General features: G+C 40.1%; 1 protein-coding gene across 2 annotated transcripts in view; it reads left to right on the top strand.

Moving 5' to 3' along the window:
* The first annotated feature begins 418 nt into the window (after positions 1-418).
* The window catches only part of mid2 (midline 2), a 154852-nt gene continuing 133439 nt past the window's right edge, over positions 419-21831 (top strand). For both annotated transcript variants that reach the window (XM_017689955.2, XM_017689957.2), the window contains exon 1: positions 419-682. The gene's annotated coding sequence lies outside the window, so the exon portion shown is untranslated. The remainder of the gene's footprint in view (positions 683-21831) is intronic.

The raw sequence follows: 21831 nt of genomic DNA on the forward strand, positions 1-21831 counted from the left end.
GAACAACAAAGCGCTCTATTTTTAATCTACCCAAGTGTAAACAACCCTGCCTGCACACTAGCAGCCCTCCTGACCTGGCAGCTAATGGAGCATCTAATAAGAATGCCACTGGTTTGACTAAATGTACACTCTGGTGGCAAAGGATCACTGACACACACACACACACACACACACACACACACACACACACACACACACAGTCCTGATCTCCCTGCACATTCCATTAAAGAGCACGTAGCTACAATAACACACTGCTGACCATGAGCATGACTGCGGGAGCCAGTCTGCAATGACTGAAAGAATCCCGGGTGTCTCGCGCGAGGGGGAGAGTGCCGTGGGGAGGGTGTGTGTTTGTGCGTGTTTCGTGGTGGTAGTGGTTGGTTGGGGGGGGGTGAAATCTCTTCCCGTGGGATGGTCACGTGTCCTCGGGGAGTGCTTTACTTTAGGAGCCAGTCGGAGAGGGAATATGGTCCATAGCCGAGCGCTCGCGCACGGGGCTCAGTGAGCGAGACAGCAGCTTTTCAAGAAGCCTTTACACAAGAGCAGCAGCGCGTGGACTCCCGGAGCTGAGGAGGCGCGTGAGCACGCGATTACGCTCAACTTTCGGTAGTGAGAAGCCGCGTGAGCAGCGCGAGCTGTGCGTCTGCTGTGGACTGACTGGAGGAGCGCCTGTGCGCGTGAGGTAGGCGAGCTTTGGCTGCATACGGACACTTGTTTTCTCGTCTTGGAGCAGCGTAACTGCGTTGCAGTGCTTTGGTGGTGAAAGTGGGCTCGCCCAGCTGTTGCACCTCGTGCGTATGTGTGCGCGCGCGTGTAGGCTACTACGCGTTCGCTGCCATCTTTTATGCATGCCGTTTCATAAACATGACCGGATTACCGAAGCCACGTTTCTTCTGTTGCTTTAAAACACAAATATCTGCTGAGTTTCAAAGTAGAAGTTGCGTAACAGCATCTTCCCCCCTTTATTGACTCCAGCGTAATCATCTAGTGATGGGTGGTGAATCCACACCTACTGTGTCCAGCCGGACCCAGGTGTGCTCTAAAAGTGTCAGTTCAATACTCTAAGACAGTGGTCACCAGCCCTCCTCCTGGAGATCTACCTACCTGAGTGGTTTTGTTCCAAACTGCACCTAACAGTCTACTGCCCCCTTTATCTAATGCATCTGACCTGGCCAATTAAAAACTTCAAAGAAGTCCATCGGCTGGAGAAGATGTGGCAGATTGTGGTGGGAACTTGACTCTGCAGGAAGGTAGATCTCCAGGATTAGGGTTGGTGACCACTGCTGTAAGATGTTGCTGCAGCACATAAGTCAGTTCTCTTCATGCAGTCAGATGTAATGCTGTGTAACAGATGAAAGAAGAAGACAGTGCGCCTATAACTAGGTCACTTCAGGTGACTCCGAGTCAGTTCATCTGTTGGCCGCAGTCTGAACTTCTACAACTTCACACATCTAATCTCTGTGGATTTCCCAGGTAACACCCACTTTTTCTCGCCAAACCCACAGGGGGGGGGGGGCTTGAGGTGAAAGTGTTTTGAACAAATCAGTTTCATCCAAAGTATTTTCACTGGATTGCTCACAAAGTTTCTATCTATCTATCTATCTATCTATCTATCTATCTATCTATCTATCTATCTATCTATCTATCTATCTATCTATCAGATTCACCACATTTTTCAACATTGTCAACATTTTATGTAAAAGGTCAGAAGACGTGTTGGTTCAATAGTCTCTACAATGCATATCAAATGACTTTGAATGACTGACTTTGGTTACATCTCATGCAGAAAGTAATAAAGTGCCAGGTGATATAATAAGGGTTGTGTTGTATAATATAGCATAGAATAGAATTAAATTTTCATATGAAGTATTTTGGTCAAGTTCATCTAAGGCATCAGTAAATTGTTTTTAAATGAGTTATTCAGCATAATGCTACATAGTTCTACATATTGCTCTATGAATGTGTAGGCATTGTCATAGACATGACTCTGCTAGCCACAGGTTATGTCAACAAGAGGCCAACACCTGCATCACCAGCTGTGCTGCCATGGCCAAAGCAACAGAAATAAAGTGACAGTTACCCTGCTCATGCTGTCTGCATTTCAGTAAGTGCTGTGTCAAATGTGACTTTCCATTCTCTGCGTTGGCAGCTTTTCCTCAAGGCCTAATATTTAGCCAAAGGGTGGGTGACCTCAATCCTCATGCGCCTACTTGGATTAAGGTTTGTGTAGATAGTTGGCGTAATGAGTATGAATCTATTGCACGCTTTGTTTACCCGTGGACCATATGCACATCAGTAGATTCCACGTCAGCCACTGCTCCACCCAGATTAGGCCCTGTGGATATAGTCCTATGCTAAGCACTTCTTGGTGGCTATCTCCACAGCCATCTGTCATATCCTTTGTTTGCTGAGGGAGGTACTGTTTGAATTTTAATGAGCTGGACAGCTCGCATGATGTGCTTTGTCTGAGGGGAAGTACCTGGCATTAGGACATTAGGTATCCATCAGCAGCCCCCTCCTAGCCTTGTCTGGCTCATATAATGCACTCAAGATACCAAGAGGGGAAACAGTATGATCTCCTCAGTCTTGGTTTAGATGTGTCCCCCTGTTTATTTAGGCCCTTCTCAAGTTCCTGTCAGCTTTCTAGAATGATTTTAAGACCAGTGTTATTTGAGAAACTTATAAAACCAGCAATCAAGCTTTATACTGCTTGCTTTCCATTTTCATTATGTTTATTGGAAGAAAAATGTTCTGTGGATGCCTTCCAGGGACCTTCACTCAACTTTTCTCCCTGGTGTCCTTAAAAACACCAAGAGGAAAGTAGTTTCTTGATATTGGAAAGTGCAGAAGGTAATTTTCCATGGCTGACCCGGTGTGTTGAATGTATTTCTCGGGGCTGTGCAGTTGCTATTCTTATCCCAGCGATGGCAGTCTCACGCGGGTTGCGGAAGAGCTGGAGGGAGTATCTGCAGAGAGCGTGGAGATATGTCTTCCATCCACAGTCCCCCCAATGCCAGGAATCCTGGAGGAGATAGGGCTGGAACCCATTAATGCTGTTAACTCCTCATCAGGGGTCTGATATTCAATTAGAGGGTCTTGAGTTCATGCAGAGCTAAACGCTTTACGTAAGTGCAGCCCTGGGGCTGATTGATTAACAGTTTTTGTAATTGGCATCACTGTAATTTATTCTACTGTGCCAAGGGGCCAAGGAGAAATGGTTGGGGAAGTGAAATCTTTTCATGTACTCTCAACAAGTGTAGGTTGAAGATGAAGTGTTTTGAAAACTATTGCAGAAAAATGTTCTCAACTCAGCTAACCAGAGAGCATAGAAAGAAGTGGCTTTAAAATGTCACTAGGCTTGAGCAGACTGATGACGGATGTCATCTGTCATGGTCACCAATCAATCATTTGATGATTTAAATGTCAGAAAATGCACCATTCGTTGCTTTAAGGTGCACAGAAGAAATCATGTTTGTTTTGTAACCTTTGATTTATTTATTTTTTAATCTTTAGAGTGTTTTGCTTTAATGTGTAGTCCATGTCGGTATCAGTCTAAACATTTTGTCTGGCTTCAGAACATTCTGTAGCAGCACAAGGTAGTATTTTTTTAAGCCATGGTTGTGCGTATTGAAAAGATAAAGTGCTACAGCCTTCTCTCATGAGGACTTGAATGATTTTCACATTGTTTAAATCAAAGTTAAAGGAGAATCCCACATATTTTTTGTCTGCAAAATTACTTTGTTAATATGTTAAGAAAACATAATTCGGAGTGGTCCACAGTGGCTTCTTTCTAGGGAAACTTCAGACATTTCCACAGTAGCTGGTGATAGGAACCAAGCATCCATCCATCCATCCAAACATCTGGCCTCTAAAAGCTGACATTACCTCACAAAAAGTTATTGTTTGAAGTGGTTATAAATATAGAGCCTGAGATATAAAACTCAAGCTGTTGTTAGGCAAAATAGTCCCCAAAGACAAGTTTTTAAAAAATATTTTCCACTATTTTACAAGCATTACAGATGAAAAACTCATGAAGGTTCACTGATGAAAATGGCTATGTTTGCATTTTAGGCATCACAACCCCTGGTTCTTATTATCACCATTTTTAAGATATTTTGCTTCAGTGAATCTTTTTAGATCCCTTTTGCTACAATAACAGTAAAGGAGAGCTGCAATAACAGTTCTCTGGTGGCTTAAATCATACGGTTAAGCCGTTTTATTTTAATGATAAGTGAATTATAGGCTGTAAGTGTGTGATTTATTAAACCTGTAGCAAAAGCTATTAAACCACACTAAGAACTACCAAACCATAGAAAAAACAAAGTTAGCTTACAGGTTTCTGAGCAGAAACTCAGCATCTTTATTATCTTAGGTTTAAGCAGAGTTCTCTGTAGTGTTACTACATTAGCTGAGAGAATTTAAGAGAATCCACGGTTTAGTTAGCAGCAGCCTCTTAGTCAGTATTTCAGTGTCAGCAGAGGCATTATCTCTCTTGCCAGTGAACCATTCATTGTGCCTCAGTTATACTTAGTGGGGTGATTTAAACTTTCTTTTATTGTTTTCACCTTACACATTCAGCACTCACTGAATGATGGTTCAATGGAGTCTGCTTTACTGTAACCACACTAGGCAATCGCAGAACTCGTCTTGCTTTTTCAGAGAGAGGTTTCAAAGAATATCACCATGCTGATAGTGCTGGCGTGGTGAGATGTGTTATTTTGGACACTATTTGGAGTGTGAGGCCTACCAGAGTGAAACTGTTGTGGGTTTGTGAGAGTTCACCTTAAATGTCTAATGTTGCCCCGAGCCACATGTTGGAAAAGAGTGCTGGGAACAGTTTGCCACAGACAACCAAATGCACTCTAACATAATATTAATTTTTAGCATTCAGAAAGCTAACCAGGGTCATTCATGCAGAGCTTTATGGATGTGCCACTTCAGTTGTAACGTGAAGGCAAGCATGAATTTTACAACTGAGGTTTCCCAACTGCCTGCCATGGCTGTCAGTGTAAAAGCATAACCTGTGAAGAATCTCAGAGTGATCCCTTACTGCAGGATCAGACATCAGAATGGAATTAATGTGATTATGCTAAACTGTTACCGGAGCAACTTGTCTACTGAGTTTAATAATTCTAGCAGTAATTAAAGCTGCAGAATGTGGACAAAATACTAGTGCAGCTGTTTTATTGCGATGCATTGTAATTGCAATACCCTTTGCAATATATATATATATATATATATATATAATTTGATGAATGAACCTGACATGAAAATTCAACTCAGTTTTCAAAAGTGCTGCATACTTAAATCATTGAGATGTAAACAGTATCATTCAGAGTAGTCTGATGTGAAATGCTTCAAAACATATGTGGGCAGAATATTTCACAGTGGTGCTGATTGGAACCAAACATCCAAAACATTTAATGCCTCTTAATGCTACCTAAATCTATTATGTGTACAATGCCTGATGCCAGATGCCGTTGTTTAGCAATAGTTTTAAGATATTTTTTGCCTAAGACTTTTTTATTTAATCTATTCATTGTGTAGAATAGAGAATGGGAAGGGTTTTACAACTTTTACTATTATCAACATTACAAATAAAAACTGGTGACTGTTCATTTTGGAAAAGAGAGAAAGGTGTTCTTTTTTTGTTGTAGACGTCACGACCCATCACGGTAAAGAATCTAAGTGGGCCAGTTTCTCTTGAATGGCACATCACTTTCATTTCCCATCAAGCCACTCTGAATAACTTTGTTGATATCTCAATGGAATTATGCAAGAATTTGAAAAATGTGTAAAATTCTTTTTTAACTACTTGAAAGGCCAGGGTTTGCTGCCAGGCCCAAAGTTTTATTACACAATTATAACCTAATAACCGATCAACCACCTTGCATTAGAGTCCATGCAGTTACTGAATAATAAGCATTGATTAGTAATAAGCCTGGGATCTTAAAGGGGTTGAAGACTGGCTTGAACTATTTTGACCAAAATAATACATTTCTGCCCGCGACCCTGACGGAGAAGCGGCTTAGAAAATGGATGGATGGATGGATGGATGGATGGATGGATAATACATTTCTGTTGGATTACATAAAAGACCTGATTTATCATAAAATCCACACTCATCTGGTACTTGTATTGGTCAAGATGCTCATAGCACATATGTTTACTGGCTAGAACACTCATTTGCATATCAGTATTGCAAAAGTCAATGTTGTGTTGTGATAATGAGTTAAAGACTGATGTATTGTGCAGCCCTAGCACTTATCAGTTCTTGCTCTATGTGATATCTAAACAGAGCTGTGTGCAAAAGCAAGTAGCACCCCACTAATGCAATCCAAGACCAAGACATCACCTTATATGATTTATTCCAAATAGACAATCTTATACAGTTTATTTCTATTATATCATTAGGAATTATCCATCAGTGGCATGGTATTAGTGTTCCTCAGATGATCACCAGAAACCAGCGTTAACTTCCACTGTTAACTTAGCAGTGTTGACGGTAGCACGATCCCCGGCAAGATGTTGTGCCAGTTTGTCTCATGAGAGAACTGTTCTCTGATTTTCTTGTTATGCACACAGCTGAAAATGCCTTGTCAGTTCTCTCCAGCTGAAATAATTACCACCGCTGTAAGCTCATTAGCCACAATGCACATTACTGTCACTTAGATGAATACTGAGGCATTTTTCCAAGCTGAGAGGAATGGCGTGACTGTCAACACCACAACACAATATCAGACTTACCTCACCACCCATAAAGAACCTCATAATGACCCCCTGTTGGAGGTTTGGTGGTGGGTGGTGAAGGAGGGGCAAGGTCAGGAAGGGTCATGAGATGGCCTTAAAAAATTCCTTCCAGGAAGACTCATCCTGTCATCTGCTTTTGTCTTTTTGTCCAACAGTGTGACAGAGCTAGCCTATGGCTGTCTTAACTGGCCTCTTGCTTCTTTGGTCCTGACAGAGGATACTGACGAATAGAGCTCATTAAGGGGCTTGAATTGCATTTTTCATAGGCAGCAGCAGCCTACATGCACACAAATGGAACCCCACAGTCAGTACGGTGTCAGTAAAAGTTGCTCAGTGCCTTGAGGTCTCACACCTCCATTGTGTCAGTTTCAGTAAATGCGCAGCACCAGGCCGGACCAGACAGGAGGCCTGTCATGAATTTTTTACAGCAGTGGGTCAAACGTGTCCTGTCCCGGCTGATAAAAATAGCAAAGATGTTAAGAGTGTTGTAATTCTCCTACAGGGACAACTTAAACAGCCCACAATGTTGTTCTACTCATTGTTTTGTCTACTGAGAAACTCGCATGCCTAACAGCAGGGTTTGCATTGTCCAGACTGCAGTTATAATGACAGATTGTTTTAGAGAGAGCAAGACACAGAGAGAGGATGACCTCCCAAGGATTATTTAACCAATAGTGATGTAAAACAGCATGCACCAAATGTGGGATTAGAAGCAACATACAGACCACCCTTCATTTATTTACTTTTTAGTCAAAGTGGCCGTTCAGTAATTCATTTGCAAAATAGATAACAGAGAATATGTGACTAGATAGACAGATAAACAGCCCTTCAAGTATTTGTCTTTGAGTAGAAAATCAAGCTCCACTCTTGCTTCAGATCTGAAAAAATCCACAGGTGTCTGTCAATCCACCTTAAATGGTGCAGCAGTTACATTGGGGCACCCACTGTGAGAAGACAACTGAATGCTTATGAGTCTGAAATGATGTGTAGCTGTCAAGAAGTCATTACTGAAAAAAGGAAATAGACACTTTTAGGAATAGGAACTTTTGCAAATCAAAGAAAGTTACTGGTGTTTTCAGAACAGTGGACTGACCACCCCAGAGTCCAGACTTCATTATCACTGAATGTGTTTGGAATTAACTGGATGGTGAGAAGTAGAAATGAAGCCAACTTCTAAGACTAAAATTGAGCCTTGTGGGAAGAATATCCCTGCAGAATTCTTTGAAAAAAGAAAAACTGGTCTTCCAAAAAGAATGATAAAAATAAAAGGTGGACACCAAATATAAAATAATCATTTTAATAATAATAATAATAATAATAATAATAATAAAAATGTATGTTTTCAGGTTTTTCCTGATACTGAAAAATGATTAAATTGTACTTACTGTAAGTTTCAACTGAAGAGTGGCCTCTAACTTTTGCACAGTGCTGTTGGTACCATGGTTGGTTGTCCATACACCCTAAAGAGTAAGGTGCCAAACGGGTCTTCCTATGGTTCCATAAAGAAACTTGTAATAGATTGCTCTTAAAAGAACTGTTTTTTTTTAATCAGATAAATAAACTTTTTCCGAGTTTAAATTCACTAATTGAAGTCTTCTCCTTCAAACCAGTAATCATTTAGGAATATTTTTAGCAATGTTTCCTCAAGCCACCTGTTTCTCCTTAGAGACATTTTGTCTCATATTTGATTTTAAGGATGTCATAATACCAATTTAGTTTGGTTTCCCCTTAGAAATGCAGTTATCTGTGTCTCAAGATCTTGTTTGAGTTTCTTTTTTTATTCCATCAATGTCAATTGCTGTGTCCTCTGCAAAATTAGTTTTCTCTCTTGTTCCAACCTGCTGTTATATTTCGCTCTTGATGAAAATGGCCTAGATTTTCAAACAGGTCTTTGCGAGGGTGGTGCCTTGATGCCAGAGCTGGAGCTCTAACAAGCAAAGTTATTTGCATCTTTCTCATCATGCATATTTCATTATGCTTTCAAACTATGCAATGTGGCAATCTGCATTTGGTCCATCAGCCTTTTACCTCTCCTTCCACAAATGTTAATTTTGCTGATTAAGACTTCAGCAGTTTTTGCATATTGCAGCACATCTGAGGTCATTGATTCCATTATAGATATTCGCAGGCCTAAGACAATATCCATAAGCTAATTGCGGCGCCTGCTTTTCCTCAGTCATACAGACTTGCTCAGAAGAAAAGCTCTTGATCTGAGAAGAGAACTAATTGCCCTGCTCCACTGGCATGAATCTCCAGCTGCTGATTTGTCCCCTCTCTGCTCAGAGGCTATGAATGGGAGATGGATTATTTGCATTTGGCTGGAAAGGTTACAGATGCATACAATTAGCATATGCCAACACGTCTATTAAGTTAAGTTAGTCATTAATTCTCTGACTTTCATGTTGGTTAAACTCCCTTAATTTTCTCCCAAAGATGATGTTATATGCCCTCCTCCCCTCTCTGGGCCTCCTGTCACATTAATGACTCCAGTGACTCGTGAGAAAGTCGTCTAATTAAGGGATTTGCTAAATGTCAGTGGCACTGTCAAACCTTCAGCTTTATACCATTTAGCTACAATGAAGTCAGTCTCTTAGCGCGCTAACCATCGCTCTGTGCCAGAAGTGTCGGCTCTGTAGTGGCTCTGTTTGAGCCCCCGTGGTTTTGGAGTGGCTGCTTTCAAACCTGGCCAGGTCATGGCCACAGCTTGTGGGTCACTGCACTGTTTCGCTCCCCATGCGCAAGAGTGTCTCGCTGTGCCTTAAGAAGCAAATAAAGGCCGCCATTGTAGCCTTGCGCTCCGGCTGCTGGATTCCAGGGCTCGGGAGAGGAAATCTATCCATGGCGCTAACAAAAGCAAAGCCACATACCTCTGAAGAAATCAGCCAGGGGGATCCTGGGAAAGTTTGTGCCCAATCTTGGGATTTTTCTTTTTTCTTTTTAAATGGAACATGATGCCAGTTAGCATCGCTTTCATCTGATGTGTTTTGCCTCTGTGTGTGGGAAATGACGTTCCAGTCGTGATGACCATTCAGCTTGTTACATTCCCATAGAGACCTTAACAGTAGGGCTGCTAGACGCCGATAGTTCCCACATTGAGCAGGGAGGTTTAAAGCGAATGTTGAGTGAAAATTTTAATTTACACACTCTTAATCCAGATGGAGTCCATCAGTCAACACAGGTTTGGCATCCAACGTTTGCCTCTTTAGTTTTTCTGTGAGGCTGATGTAGCTAACAAGTAATGAAGCTTATGCACATCAGTTAGCATCATGCAGACTGCCGCATAAATTAGGTATTAAAATACCTTAAAAAAGAAAAAAAATAGCATTTTAGGAAAACAAAGAAAAATGTTTATTGTATTTACAGTAAAGAACATTTATAAATAACATTTCACCTGAAATTGGAATGTGTAATAAATAATATTTAAAAACCTCTTCCACCTCAGTTGGTCTGGGCTTCACTGAGCCTTCAGCAAAAGTTAAAGATAAGATGTTTAGTCTTTTAGATATAATTTAGATGTGGTATTTATTTTGTTAAACAACAAACTTCCATTTTAATTCAGTGCGATGTCACAGGACTAGTTTGGTTGCAGTAAGTGTAGTTTTTCCTTTCTGTCTGTTTTTCCTGCTTATCATGAATATTATTCATTAGAAACCTGCATAAACAGTCCAGCAGCATTTTCATTCCACTCCACAGTCCGGGTCACACTGCTTCTGGTATACTTTCACACTAGAAACCGTTTGACTTGTAAATGCTTATTCGTACCACAACAGAGCATAACAGAAAAAAAACAGTAATATTTATGTGAAGAGAAATATCAGAAAGATGGATTTAAATTAAGTTTTGATTATTAATTAATTAGTCCGAAAACACCCTGTATTAGTTAGACGACATAGGTTACACAACTAATATTAACAGTGCTGTTCTGTTAGAATTACTTTCATGTGTGAACACAAAGAAGGATAAAGCAACAAAGCAGCCATCTTCAGCCCTCTGCTCGAGTGTTCAGGTCTCTTCTTTTCCAACTAGCAAATAGTTCTGATCCAGATCTGGCATGATTCTAGCAGTTTTTCCGGCCCAGATCTGGCTGCTAGATCTGGTCCAGAATCAAAACGCTTGCTGGGCCTGAAGTGGCCCACATGCATGCAGCCGAATGTGAAGGGACCCCATTCTTTCCCCATATTCTTCCCAGCCAGCACTGCCATATGTCAGCCAACTGAAAGCCTGCTAAAGGTTTATATACAAGATATAACACCATGTTTAACATATATTTGCAGCTAACCAAAACTTTGTAACACAATTGTTGAGTTTTATGCCACAGCCTAATGTTTGATTCTGTTCTAGATCACACCTTGTAAACTAGTTGCCAATTCTTTGCAGATATTCTGTGAGGTAAATCAGATGAGGTATATAGGCTTCTGAATAACTGCTTCTTAAAATGTTTGGCTTGCTATCAGGCAAAAAAGACCTCATGCAGACAAACCGCATTCTAATATATACAGTTCAAGTGACTGCTATAGCCTTTTGAGGTGGAAAGAGGGGAGTAGGTTACTGACTAACAACTGCCCAAACATATTCGCTGGAATAGCATAAAGTGAGGGGACAATTGTATCAATCCGATTTTTGCCCAAAGTATCACTTTACAGCATGCTTTTACACAAATGTCTGAGAACTACTGCTGCTCTGCAGTGGAGGCCAACACAAGATTTCCTCTGTCCTTCACTAAAGCAAAGGATGACATTATCAAAGGTCTTTTTGTGCTAAATCACCAATTACTGCCTAAGACTTAAGCTCATAAACAAGGTTTCAGCTATATTCTTCATTATGTGCTTCTTTGTGGGCAGAACATGGCTCCTCCAGTTGTCTCTGCTATCTTAGCTACTCTTCCCACACACTGACTGACACTGCAGCTCCTTTGAAATGCCTACAACCGACAATTAGCAGTGAGGAGGCTGTGCTCTACGGGGCTCTTAGTTCTAACTGCTAAGCGCATTATTGCAGATTTGCAGGGAAAGGCTCAGATCCAGTAGGACTTTGTTTAGCTTCAGATCATTATTTAGGGTGGCATCATGTCACATGCTTATGCCATGATCAGCGTAGGCAGCCACTGGTGACAGCTTTTGTCTCTCTCTCTCTCTCTCTCTCTCTCTCTCTCTCTCCCTCTGCAGTATCAGACACAGCTGTTGCTCATGGCTGCTACTGTGTAATAGACAACCTTGCTTTAATCTTTGTGTCCTCTTTTTAATATTTCATTTACAACTAGTTTGCCACGACTCTGCCACGACTCGACTCTGGTCCTTTTGTCCTTTTGTCACTTTTAATCTTTGCCGAAATATCATTTCTGGGGTCTTGGAGAAGATAAATAACCTTTGTGTTCGGAGTGACGTTCAAGATAACATTTTTAATTCATTTCTTCAGAAAAAGTCTACATGCCTCTCCTAGGGCAAAGGGTGCCGTGGTATTTGAATGGCGCAGAAGTCTACCAGCAATCAGAGACTTGCTTTGAAGTGACAAAGGAGCCATAGATGTCGTTAGCCAAATAACATGTCATGGGAGAATAGTGGGTTTAACCCAGAGCAAAGACACAGTGCTGCTGTGGAATCTGTTGGTTAACTTTGCTCAAACTTAGCTGACTTATACTGTATTCAATCAGAAGCAGGTCATAACAAGTAAAAGTCAATCAGAGAACATAACACATTTTCATCCTGTACCATGACAATGGTTGCCACTTTGGCCCATTTCTGTCATTGAGATGTAAACAAAGACATTCAGAGTGGTGTGATGTGAAAAGGTGCACTGTAAGAAGCTTACTGACTCGTTTTTATATGTGATGTTGATGATGGTAAAATCGCCATCATAAAAGGTTTTAGGTCAAACATTTATCTCAAAGCTATCATAAAATGATATTTTTTAGAGGCTTTGCGTGTTTGTTTCCAGCCACCACCACTGCGAGTAATTCTGATTCAGTAAGTTTCTCTTGAATGTCACACTTCACTTTAAAACACTCTGAATGACTGCGTACATCTTAGAAATTTAACAGAAAATCTGTAAAAGTGATAGAATTCCCTGTACAGATTTTTCTTTGAATGTTTTTAAATGATATAACTTTTACTTATATGTTTTACTTATATATACAGTACGTACACTCGTGAGCACTTTATTAGGAACACCTCCTTGTTTCTACACTCATTGTCCATTTTGTCAGTTCCACTTACCATATAGGAGCACTTTGTAGTTCTACGATTACAGACCCTGTTCTTCAGAGGTCAGGACCCATACAGGACACCACTCCAGAGCAGGTATTACTTGGGTGGTGGATCATTCTCAACACTGCAGTGACACTGATGTGGTGGTGTATTACTGTATGTTGTGCTGGTATGAGTGGATCAGACACAGCAGCGCTATTTTTAAACACCTCAGTGTCACTGCTGGACTGAGAATAGTCCACCAACCAAAAATATCGAACCAGTAGCATCCTGTGACCACTAATGCAGGACTATAGAATGACCAACACAAACTTTGCAGTAAAAGATGAGCTACTGTCTATTCCTTTACATCTACAAGGTGGACCAACAAGGTAGCAGTGTCTTATAGAGTGGACAGTGAGTGGAGACACTGTTTAGAAACTCCAGCAACACTGCTGTGTCTGATCCACTTGTATCAACACACTAACATGCCACCACCACATCAGTGTCGCTGCAATACTGAGAATGATCCACAAGCCAAATAATACCTGCTCTATAGTGGTCCTGTGGGGATCCTGACCATTGAAGAACAGGGTTAAAGGGGGCTAACAAAGTATGGAAAGAAACAGATGGACTACAGTCTGTAACTGTGCAAATACAGTGCATCTATATGGTAAATAGAGCTGATAAAATGGACTATGAGTGTAGATACAAGGAGGTGTTCCTAATAAAGTGCTCTGTAAGTGTATATGTATATTTATGAGATGTTTATGTGAGCCATTGATGCTTGACATTGACACAGTTCTTAATTCACTTTCTGAGTTAATTTCATTATTATAGCACCAGTGTTGATTTGCTATTGCTGACACATTTTACTTTACCATAGTTTTTCATTCCAAAAAGATAAGAATTACTGACAGCGCTAATACACTTTTAAAAAAAGGTACCATCTAGATAAAATTTAGGGTGCAGACCACGTAAATGTAAAACATTGTCCTTAAGGCCCAGTTAAAGGAGTTTTAAAGTACACTTTTTAAGGTACACGTTATATGTTTTCATAACTTGTATAAGCAGAGAAATAAAATATAAAGCTTGGAATCAAAATGAAGTATATAGAGTCAGTGCCACAAAAAAATGCAAATGTGATAGAATATGGTACGATGTTCTCAAACTCAAAGTACAGAATACGTACTTTTTTGTCTTGTTTTGTTTTATTTTGTTTTGTTCTGTTACTGGTTTCTTTTGTACCAAAGATTTGCCAAACTACTTTTAGTTTTTACTTTGGTAATTATTTCACTTCATAGAAATGACAATACTTTAACTTGATTGTATTGAGTTTTGGCTCCTCTAGCCACTGATGGACTCCATGTAAACCACTGCAGTCTGCATTACATAATCCACTCTGTATGTCCACATTAACTAGTATGTCAATTGACATCTGTCATGGCAATTATCGCTGGGTCTTTTTTGCACCTAGTGAAGTGTAATAATTGCCCAAAGGTCAAACATTGGTAGGCAACACCCATAGAACTGTATGTAAATGTGCTGTGTTGTTGTACCCTGCCCCAGCAGCAGTTCACAGTGGGTTAGGAAGAATGTCAGTCATGTGGAAGGACACCCAGGCCTTCCACACACAAAAACACACACACAGACACACATACAAACACACACGTGCAGAGTGTAAACCAGAGGGCTGGCGTGGCAGGTAGGCCGCTCAGGGTTCAGTGCTGTATCTGTTGGAAGTAAGGGGATAGCCTTGTGACAGGTGGCTGTCCCTGGGCTGAACTGCACAGTTCAGCGGCAGGGCTAAGTGCCCCCCGCTTGCTCCCGCCCAGCTCAATTTCCACTTCCACGCCGGCTCTCTGGCACCGGCTCCCCCTGCCAAAACCTGAGCCATACTCAGTCTCCTCAGGCCAAATTCCCCCGGCGCACGGCAAATCAAATTTCCTCCCGGATACCAACCAGCACCTGAGCACTTGCTATTGAAGCACCACTGCCAGAAAATGGACCCATAATTGTCAGAACAGCAGTTTATCTTTCTAGTTTCTCTAATTTAAAAGCAGACCTAAGAGCCGCTACCGCTATTTTTCTCTAATGCTGACTTACATTATCAAATTATTCAGTTTAAAGTTTCTCTCTTCCCTTGAGTGGAGAGATGACTGAATCTTAAAGTGTTCCATTTGGGAGGTAAATGAACATGGAGTGTATGGTTGTGTGAAAGCTTTGTTTGGAATTTGGTTCTACTTGATACATACTTGTGTCTAGTAAATACAGGGCTAACATTGCTAGCATGTTTATAATTTCTACATGATTTACATATCGATCTATCTGTCCCTCCCTCTCGCTTTTTCATATGCATACATACACTACATTGCCAAAAGTATTTGCTCGTCGGCCTTCACACGCATATGAACTTGAGTGACATCCAATTCTTAATCCACAGGGTTTAATATGATGTCGGCCCACCCATCATTTCTGGGAAGGATTTCCACAAGGTTTAGGAGTGTGTTTATGAGAATTTTTGACCATTCTTCCCGATGTTGGACGAGAAGGCCTGGCTCGCAGGCTCCGCTCTAATTCATCCCAAAGGTGTTCTGTTGGGTTGAGGTCAGGACTCTGTGCAGGGCAGTCAAGTTCTTCTACACCAAACTCGCTCATTCATGTCTTTATGGACCTTACTTTGTGCAGGGGTGCACAGTCATGTTGGAACAGGAAGGGGCCGTCCCCAAACTGTTCCCACAAAGTTGAGAACATGAAATTGTCCAAAATCTCTTGGTCGGCTGAAGTATTAATAGTTCCTTTCACTGGAACTAAGGGACCAAGCCCAAATCCTGAGAAACAACCCCACTACATAATCCCCCCTCCACCAAACAGTATACTTGGCACAATGCAGTCAGATAAGTACCGTTCTCCTGGCAACCACAAAACCCAGACTCATCCATCGGATTGCCAGATGGAGAAGCGTGATTCGTCACTCCAGAGAACATGTCTCCACTGCTCTAGAGTCCAGTGGTGGCGCTTTACACCACTGCATTTGATGCTTTGCATTGTGCTTAGTGATATAAGGCTTGGATGCAGCTGCTCAGCCTTGGAAACCCATTCCATGAAGCTCTCTACACTGTCCTTGAGCTAATCTGAAGGCCACATGAAGTTTGGAGGTCTGTAGCGATTGACTCTGCAGAAAGTTAGTGACCTCTGTGCTCTGATGCGCCTCAGCATCCGCTATCATTTTACGTGGCCTACCACTTCGTGGCTGAGTTACTGTCATTCCCAATAGCTTCCACTTTGTTATAATACCACTGACATTTGACTGTGGAATCTTTAGTAGCGAGTAAATTTTTATGACTGGACTTGTTTCACAGGTGGCATCCTGTCAGCGACCACTTCATATGTTCAGTTTCCAGTCAAAATAACCATTACTTTTTATTCTTTTTTCAAATATATTTCTGAGGAGATTAGATATAAGAAAAGACAACTCAGTGCTACGGGTCTGAAAATGTGTAGCATTACTGAGAAAAGGAACTAGACAAGGAGAAAATATGCAAATCAAACAAAGAAGCTGCTGTTGTTCTCTGAACAATATACGGACCACCCAAGAGGCCACAGCTCAACATCACTGAAAGTGTTGGGATTACTTACTGGTTCTTAATGGCTGTTGACTGGAGATTAAATAAATGAAGACTGATCTCTGACCTTTGCACAGTGCTGTGTATATAGATTTAATTTGTATATTACATTTCTTTCATGTGCATTCTAATAACAAGATTCCCAGTTTTTTCCGGGTTCTTCGTCTTTCAGTAATGAATTTAGTTGAGAAGTTGAAACAATATAAGATTCATGCTTTCAGAGTGAGGTGCTGTGCTGTATGATTGCATCTCTGTGGCATTGCATTAGCAGGTCATGCTGCTCCTATCACAGCTCAAGGCGCTCCATGCATATTTATTGTTTGCCTCAGATTCCCGCAGTTCACTTTATCAGACTCCTGTAGAATCTTGCATCTCAAATATCAGTGCACACGATAGTAAGATAAATGGCTATGTGAATACATATAACTGAAATAGAGTAGAGCAGAACTAAATTGTATGTCATTATTACCATACCATTAATACAAATTATTATGTAAAAAACAATGGAAGTAGAAAGAGACTCGAAAGGGTAATTCTGTTCTTGTGGTTTAATTGGGGAATATGTGTTTATGTGCCTGATATATTATCTGACAAATTAACTTGCGTCTTTTCCTCTGAGAGGGATTTTGTTACTTGTGGTCACTAGATGGCAGTATGGATGCACATTCACACATACTCCACTGACACGATTTGTGGATGCAGGTACTGTAGATGTACGTGAAATGAAATGGTAACAGAATGAAAGAACATCATTTGAGGATCCTAGTGAGCTTCAGATGCTTGCAGGCCGTGTTACTATATGCAGGATATTGTTGATGTGTATGATCGTACTTAATATATTTCCATGATGTTTTTCTAAACGTTTTTTGAGCTCTTGCCTTCTTTGAATCATTCTTCTTATAGCCTTCCTTTAGAATACTCTTTTTCATGGAAAGTGACTAAACTGGATGCCTGCATTGCTTAATTCTTTGCTTTGCGTGGTATGAATGCTTCAAACTATGCAAAACTAACTCTAGAAAATGGCGCAATAAACTCTGAGCCGCGTGTAATTTTCCAGGCTTTTTCCCCCTGCAATGTGTTCCCTGTGAGCGATTGTGTTAACAGCATAAATCCATATTTATGTTTCTCTAGCAGTTGCTGCCATCCCAGACTGGCTGGCAGTTGTATTGAAATATGTGCCGCTGATCCGTCTGAGCAGATTCGTTCTCCTAAGAGGAGCTGGCTGAAAAGCGTGCTTTTTACATATTGCGGCTAATCTGCACTCTGGAGGGGGGTTTATAATGCACTGGAAGGATGCACTCTCTCACCCCTGATTAATGCCATGAAAAGGGCCAATGGAAACATTGACTGCACCTGCATTGCACTATCTGCTCAATGTTTCTACTCGTTACTCAATTTTCACAACAGCTGCATGCAGTGCTTTCGGGTCTGAGAGAATGTTCCTGGTTTTACTGTTGATTATGCAGCTTTGGCAGATTTGTTGAGTACAAATTTGGCTTGTTAGTACCCTAGGGACAATGCTCTGTCTTTGATTTATTTCAGTCGTGGGACCTTGATTTATTGTTTCTTCACACCTTCTTTTGAAATTCTTACAATCAGGGTGATACATATTCGTTTTAGGGCCAAGCAACAAAATAAAATGCATTCCATTAGGGGTTGGCAATGTAGCAAAAATATGGGATCATATTACTCCAAAACATTTTCTCAATAATATGCAATGCAATGTTTCATTTTTTCTGAATGGCTGAATCAGGGCTGTTTCAGTTATGTTTCATGTTCATGAATCAGTTTGCAATTCCCCAGCTTTGTAGTCAATTGAAGTCTGAGATAGTCTAGATTATCATAAAGGGAGCAGGCATAAGAGAAATGAAAGGAATGGCCAGTCTCTTGGGGTTAACCTCTAACTTAGCATGGACACCAGACTGCTTACCATACTTCAATTACCAATCACAGTGGTTGTAACGCCATCTCAGTCTGGACCTGGTCCTTGTATCAAGTCGAGAATCAGCTTGTTGTCCATTAGTTCAAGGTGTGTATATGTTATTATTTTGTGTGGCCGTGGCGAGTCTTAGTATGGTTGAGTGGTTACTGTAGAGTGGTATTGTATGGCTAGAGGTGACTGACTTGCTTTTAAAGTGGCTTTTTATGTACCTTTACTGTTAGTGTTCATAAAAAGCACTTCTTGGAGCAGAAACTATGGCTTCTCTCATGTCCTCTTCTTTCTCAAGATGCTACATTTGGTGTCAGAAGTGGGATAGTGCCCCTCTGCGGCAGGGAGTGGATTTCAAGGCAGATGGCAAGTAAATTAAGCCCAGCTAAAGACCGTGACAGCAAAGACAACATTGTGAGACTCAAAGCTGATGAAAGAGAAGCCACTGAAGAGCAAATCCCAACCTCAGCATAGAAGTACTACAGTGAGCAGCTCACCATAGTGGGGCTCAGAAGCATGTATATATGTGTAAATTCAGGTGCAATAGTTTTTTCATTCAAACTGGGAAGTAAACAACAGAAAGTTTAAGAATTTTTAAAAACAAAAACAAAGAAAATTTATGACAAATAACAGTGACAAGTAAAAGTGACAAGTGTTCAGACGACTCTCAGGTGGATTTCATCTACTTGTCAGAGGCTTTTGCACAAACATGCTGTCATTAAAGCAAAAGGGGACATGCTGCACCAAATACTAAGATATTCTGAAAGGTACATTTTTAACATTCTTCTTTTCACCAGATGTGATATCAGCTATGTTGATAATATAAATTGTAATGAATTTATAAGTAAATTAGAAAAGAATGCAAAAATAGAACCATTTTCATTAGTGGTCTCAGACTTTTGGACTCCATTCTATGTATATGGAAACTATCAGAAATTAACTAACAATATCCACAATATGCTCAAAAAAAGTGTATTATAATTTTATATAATGATAAGTATTGTCATATTACCTATACCTGCATTCCATTATCTCACAGTCTATGAAATTTGAAACACTGTAGTATCATTTCCTAGTCTAAACTATCTATTCTTGGTCTTTAATACACTCACACACATCACATTACCCAAATTCTATTACTGGGACTATCATTAGCCTGCTTCTAATCCATCATTGACTAGGCCTTAATCTTGTTGGCCGTAATTGATGAGTGATCTTGCTATCTTTATCCATGTCCAGTGCAAATAAATGTTATATGTACGTCTAGAGTTCTTGGAAAGTCTGTAATCAAAGTGTCATTTTTGTCATTCGGACCATGTTTATATATATTTTCAGTTTCTCATTTTCATACTCGTTTTCAAATGATTGGAGTCCATTTAGTAAGTTTCTAGAGCTAGCCTTAGGACAAAGAGTAAATGGAACATCAAGACACATTTTCTGTGCCATGAAATTTTCAGAAGATGTTATGTTATACGCCCATGCTTTACTGCATGGCTCAGAGTCTCATAGATCACGTAACTAATCCAATATGAATGACTCCAAATGACATTTTAAACCATTGTGACTTTAATTCTAAAGAGTGTCCAGTAGTTAAATCAGATCAGTGCCTGATAGGAAATACAAAACATTTACATTCAGGTCAGGCCAGAGGTCAGTGTCTCCTCAGTGAGGTAAGGCAATATTTGAATTCAGACAGGTGATATAGCATTTGTTTCAGCAATTCAGCAGTATAAGCTCAATTATTGTTGGAATCAGGAAAGGCACTTTAACCTCATATCTATTTCGCTGTGTTTTGTAAATTTGCTCTTTTCTGAAGCACTGCCAAGCACTCACATCGACAAAGAATGCTAATGTCTTCTAGCTGAACGGCTCCTTATTATTCTCTGCATTAATTTGGCAGCCTCCCCGTTAATTCCCACGCACCTTTGGGCTTCGTTTCAAAAATAAATCACTTGATCAATATAGCAAATATATAACAAATAAAGCCCTTAGGCGCCTACACAGTCTACTGTGAAAGTGCTGCTGTAAAACCTTCCCCCCATTTGATCGTTTTGGTTCTGTTATCAGAGGCCTGTATTAACATCAGGCTGTAATTTGGCGTTAAAGTCAGCTAAGACTGAACTTGACACTTTAGGCTCATACATTTAGGCTCAGATTTCATCAAATATTAAGCTAGACAGGGTTATTCTGTGCATCTTTAATTTGGTCTGCTATTGTCTGAGTGTGTGAAGATGAACAGCTAATACATTCGAGAGAGGGTCCTAAATTATGCATGAGAGGAGGCACTTTAACCATTTACCATTTATGTGAAGAGTGGACTGAATTTCATATGTTCCAATATTTGGTTCATTTCAAATGTCAAGATTCAGCCTCACACAGCATTGTATTTTCCAAAGCAATTGCATCTGAATTAACTCTACCGCTCTGCATTTTCAATGACCTTTCTCATTTCTTTGAGGCAATAAAGCAAGTGTATCGCGGACAAGGAATGTAAAAAGTGTTCCTTGGCTCAACACAGTGCAGCTAATGCTGGATGAAATAAATGGTGAGAGAGAGAGAGAGAGAGCAAGGAAGAGAGAGAGAGAGAGAGAGAGAGAGAGCAAGGAAGAGAGAGAGAGAGAGTTTCTGGTGAAACTTGAGAGCATGTGATAACAATAACTAGCCCTAGTTTTATAATGTGGCCACTTATTTCCAACATTAAACTACTGCATAAATTTGTTTATAAAAAATGGATAGTCTGTCCAGCTGCTTGTGCTATTGTTTAGCATGTACAATCATGTATATACAAAAATTTAGAAATTTTCTAATTTGCATCCTTTACAGAGAAAAATTCTTCCCATTATAATGCACAGTTGCTGTTTATTTGCTGAATTTAACATGTTGGGGGAAATATATGAAAAACATAAAATGTTTAAAGCTGTAAAAATGTTATAGCACAATTTATATTGTGTTTTTGTATGTTAAACTCAGCAAATACAAAGAAATTATGCATTAAAATTAGCAATGGGGATGTGTTAACTTACTTTCACTTCAGCACTTCACATACAACTGTAGATCAGAATTCATACCATCTTTTGTTATTTTACAGGTTTTTTCTCAGTTCTTTTAAATACGTTATTATAACATTAAATATTCCTAAAATAATAAAGCTTTATTTGAAGAAGAATTCCACAATTTTTTTCACTTTTCTGCATTCAAGCATTGTAATATTAACAAATGGTACATTGTAGAGGAAGATATCAACTCTGACTTCATTAAAATGGTGGTGATAGGAAGCAAGGTTTTAATGTCTCTAACACAAACAATGGGATTTTGGGTCATTTCTTTAGGTCCATTTATCATG

The sequence above is a fragment of the Pygocentrus nattereri genome, chromosome 8, assembly GCF_015220715.1.
Source record: "Pygocentrus nattereri isolate fPygNat1 chromosome 8, fPygNat1.pri, whole genome shotgun sequence".
Taxonomy (NCBI): domain Eukaryota; kingdom Metazoa; phylum Chordata; class Actinopteri; order Characiformes; family Serrasalmidae; genus Pygocentrus; species Pygocentrus nattereri.